Here is a 5,137-nt window from a genome sequence, read left to right as displayed (position 1 = left end):
GAAACCGCCTCCCCCCCAATCTGCTTCCCGTGGCCGTGTGCAGCTCCGAGGTTAAGTTTGCGGCTTTTAATAAGCATCTAATTCCCAGTTTTTGACTATTTGTCTACCACTGCCGCCACTCTGTGCAGTTTTCCTTCACAAAGCCGCCATCATTTCAGCTGCAGGCAAGTAGATCAAGCTGACGCAAGTTGTCATTCCCCGCGGAGATGCCACAGTGAAGCACGTCACTGGCAGGGGTACTGTAAATGCATCTGTGACGTCTTTATGGACACTGAGCTTTAACATGCTGGAAAATAATATGCCGGCTTTTCCTGGAATACAATGTCAAGAGTCTTGTCGTCAGAAGCGATAACAACTTGTATTGATAATAATTGCTCAGTAGTAAAGGCGACATTTATTTCAGCAGGGATCTATAATCTTTTCAATGATAAACATAAATAAGCACAGTGACTCAGTGGTTAGCATTTCTGCCTTGCAGTTCTGGGGGTCCTTGGTTTCAATACTAGCCAAGTCACTATCAGCAATAGGGGTTTGCATGTTCTCTGAGCTTGTGTGGGTTTCCTCCGGGTATTCCGGGTTCCTCTCACACTCCAACAGGGACGTGCGGTCAAGGGAGGCAGGTGAGGCAGAGCCTCACCTAGTATTATGAAGAAAAAGGTGTCAGCTTCAAGTCTGAAGCTGACATTGTTTTCTCCATTCAGATCGGCTTGTTACAGGTTATACATCAGGGAAATCCTCCGCGCTGTGTCACCTGTCATAGACGGAGCGCTGCCTGTTAATTACAGTCAGCGCTGCACTCGGCTTTTGACAGGTAGTTAAGTTACACAGCAGTGGGCCTCCCCACTGCTTGTGTAACCTAAACTAGTGAGGGAAGAGCTGTCACAGCCTCTACTCTGTGTTAGAGGCGTGAGCTCTGTGGATAGCTTGGGCCAACGGCAAAGTGCCATTGGTCCATGCTGTCCAATCAAAAAAAAGAAAAAAACAAAACAGGGAGGACATCGATCTTGATGCCTCACCATTGACGAGCAAGTGAGGGACAGGGCTTACTTTCTAACCCTGTCACATTGCAAGAGGTTTATAGTCAGTGTTTTGTCTTGATTTTAATTGTGTTGACAGTGATCTGATGGCTCTGTCTTTCTTAGATATTTATGTATAATAAACTTTTTTGACTGAATTATATGGTCTATCCCGATCTATTGTTAACCCCCTTGGACGTGCTCAGTGTAAGGTTAATTGGCTCCTGTCTAAATTGGCCCTCGTATGTATGTGAGATAGGGACCTTAGACTGTAAACTCCATGAGGGCAGGGACTGATCAGTATGTAACTTGTTGGTGCGATAGAAATAAATAATAAAATAAATACGTATACACAAATAAATGTATAGAAGTACAACAAATAAGCTTATCAATGTTTTATTACATGTATCAGAATGTATTAATGTGCATCTCTAGCTGAAACATTCTGTCAGATTTGGATAGAGTAAGAAATGCTTAAATCCTCAGTTGTTTTTTGTTTCCTTATTCCTACTTTGCAGCGTTACATTGTGCTTGTGCTTTACTGCTCCCTCTCACAATATAATGCCGGCTATACACAGAGTGAATATCTGCCAGGTCAGGATGAAATTCACACCGTGGGGGGTCCTGTTGTCAGTCTGCCACCCGACAGCCTTCAATCTGGAAATTAAAAGAGCTTGGCGGAAAATTGTCAACCGTACCGTCATTGCAGCTTCAATCATTGTTCGGGTATTATGACAGCAGCACATCCGCCGCTGTCAGAATACAATAGCCCAGAAAGGAGGGGGGGGGGGGTTAAATTGCCCCATCCATGCTATTTAGCTTGGATAAAAGAATCTATTAGATTGGGCTGAATGGAGAAAAAAAATGACTAGTGTACAGCCAGCTTAAGTCTCTAGGTCATCTGACTCATCCCTGTGTGGCTGACATCCTATCTCACCAGCCCAATTCCAGGTTCAAATCTAAAAAATGGAGTAGCCCAGCATATTATAAAAAGGAAAAACGCTTTCCATGCAGTGCTCGCCTTTTCTCCAGCACTGCACCTGGAAGACTCCATGGTCCATTGACACTTCTCATCTGGATTGAACGATGCTCGGCATCATTCAACCCACTTCCTGTGGGCCCTGGGCGTCCTTGGTGGTGCTTCAGCATGTCATCCTGGTCTCACAGTCCAATAAAGGGAACTACACTGAACACCATTCTCAGCAGCATTGAAGACCGACCAGTACCTGTTCTGGTGGACAACAGGGAGGGCCCTGAGGCGTCACATGATTGGCCAGAAGACACTTCCAAAAAAGGTATGAACACTGGGTTCTGAAATTGGGCTGATATACTCTAGAGCAGCGGAAGACAAACTCTGGCCCTTCAGCTATGGTGACCAGTGCTGCCCTAGGCAAGACTAAACCCGAGCAGCTCCCCATCCATAATCTAAATTAGTCCCACCCCTTCCTGTTTAAGACGTTTTGCATAACCTGTCAGTCGCCAGGGAGGTTCCGCGCATGAACTGCCAGTGCATCCGGATGAAGCCACACACACCAATACATTGCACAGCATGTTGACCAAGAAGAGGAAGGAGCTGCAGCCGACATATATGTTGGAGTAGGCGGCATAGGTGGACATGTTGGTCCCCTTGTCAAAAAAGCACCAGGTCCAGGAATACTGGCAGTAATTTATAACATAATTGTATTTTTTTTTCTACCTAACTGGTTTGGGGGCAGCATTTTTTGGCGCCCCCCAGGAAAGTGCCGCCCTAGGCAAATGCCTAGTTTGCCTTGCAGTAGATACACCCGTGATGGTGACGCTACAAATCCCCTCTGGGAGTCATACTTGTGGCTGTCAGAGTCTTGCAATGCCTCATTGGATTTTTAGTTGCACCATAGCTGGGGGCCGGAGTTTGCCTACCCCTGATCTATAGGAGCTTGTACCCCAAATCAAAATCAAATGGGAGTCTAGATTTATACCTAGCATATAAACAAATCATTTAAGAAATCAATTTCTTGAATATTACTTAATTATTTACTTAATAATTATTATTTGATTACTGAATTACTTATTAATTAAAATTAAAAAGTAAATAGTTGTAATATTCAATGGTAGTAATAAGAAGTGAAAATCTGTGGGTGTCCTCCATAGAAGAATGCCCAGTGCAGCTGCCCAGGTGTCACATGGAGAGGGCCGTACCCCCCAAGAATACTGGTGGGACAATTCCATCATCATAGATTCCACTCTGCAGGAATGATATGGAAGACACGATGTTCTCTTTAACAGCTCCTGAGTGCACAGACGACCTGGATATTTTAATCTCAGCAAGCAGAGGGTAGCTTAATTTGGCTCGGAAAGTGACAATCTACTTAATAAGCTGTGAAATGTGGTGGAAAGTGCTAATGAAAAGAGGAGGTGTCCCCTCCCCAGAGCCGTTCTAACAGCACACATGAAATAAACTTAGTGCGGTATTCATTTGATGGAGAGGTCGCTCCTTGTTGCCGGCGATTGTAAAAGAAGGATATTGTTTTGTAAATGATTTTGCAGCCTGTGAGCGTTTCATGTATCTGTGCTGTGTGTCACCTCTGTGTATGCCATTGTTCTGCTCCCAGGAGGAGTGCTAATTGCAGGGCAGAGCCATCTCTATGGCATCACACACAGGTCCTGTGCCAAAATGTGAGCTGCTTTCAGGAGCCAGGCAGTGACAGTTTACAACACTTTATGGCGACCTTGGTGCTGACATGGAAGAGGTGTCTTGGTGGGTTCCCTGTAAATAGGAAAGCTAGTAGAGATTGGCGCTGATAGTTGTTGCAGGGCCCCTAGTGCAGAGGTGGTTCTAACACTAACTCTGCCTGTAAGCCTAATAGTAACCCTAAACCCAACACTAACCCTCCCTATAACCCTAACACTATTCCTCCGTATAACCCTTCACTAATCTTCCATACAACGCTAACCTTCCTTATATCCCAAACCTTCCCTGTAACGCCCTGCTAACCTTCCCTGTACCCCTAATACAATCCCTTCATATATTCCAACCACTAAACTTCCTTACAACACTAACCCTCCCTATAACCCAAACCTTCCCTCTAACACCCTCCTGCTAACTGTCACTGAAAACCCAAGACTAATCCTTACACTAACCTTCCTTGCAGCCCTAACACTAACTCTCTCCCCATCCCTCTGTGTATCACCAACTCTAACCCTCCTTATAGCCCTCCTTATAGCCCTGTCAGGGATGCATTGCCGTCCGCACGAGACCGGCACAGTTCCTTGCGGCCTCGGCTCACCTGGTTCCGGGCGCAGCGTGAAGCATCATCCAGCCGGGCAGCAGCTAATGAGTGGGAGCGGTGTAATCCCCGTCCCCTCATCACACAGAACTGCTGCCCAGTGCCGACTAGAGCTGCCGCGGACACGAAGGGGGAGACAGGGAGCTGGAAGTATGAAGGTGACATGGGATCTGGGAGCGGAAAGCTGGGGACATGAAGGGGGAGATAATGGGGAGCTGGGGACATGAAAGAGAAGAGTGTGGGTTTTTTTTTCCCCCATGTCTAAATTTTGTTTGAAAAAATCTAATTTGTTTCTTCTTTGGGGGGGGCCCTTCATGGATTTTTGCATCGGGGCCCTGGGGTCACTAGTTACGCCACTGCCTAGCGCTAACCCTCCATATAACCCCAACACTAATCCTCCCTATAATCCTAACACAAACCCTAATACTAACCCTCCTGTAACCCTAGCGCTAACCCTCCATATAACCCCAACACTAATCCTCCCTATAATCCTAACACAAACCCTAATACTAACCCTCCTGTAACCCTAGCGCTAACCCTCCATATAACCCCAACACTAATCCTCCCTATAATCCTAACACAAACCCTAATACTAACCCTACCTGTAACCTCAACACTAATTCTGTAACACTAGCACTACCCCTTCATATAGCCCCAACGTTAATCCAACCCCAATACTAACTAGTTCTATAACTCATACCTCCAACATCAACCCTCACACTATCTCTTCTTGCAACACTAATCCTCCCTATAATCTTAACACAAACCCTTATACCAACCCTCCTGTAACCTCAACACTAACTAGTTCTGTAACACATATAACTCCAACATCAAAACTTACCATTGGCCTGTGGC

Source organism: Nanorana parkeri, unplaced genomic scaffold (genome assembly GCF_000935625.1).
Source record: "Nanorana parkeri isolate BGI_ZX_2015 unplaced genomic scaffold, ASM93562v1 scaffold952, whole genome shotgun sequence".
Lineage (NCBI taxonomy): Eukaryota > Metazoa > Chordata > Amphibia > Anura > Dicroglossidae > Nanorana > Nanorana parkeri.
This window is presented reverse-complemented; position numbering follows the sequence as displayed.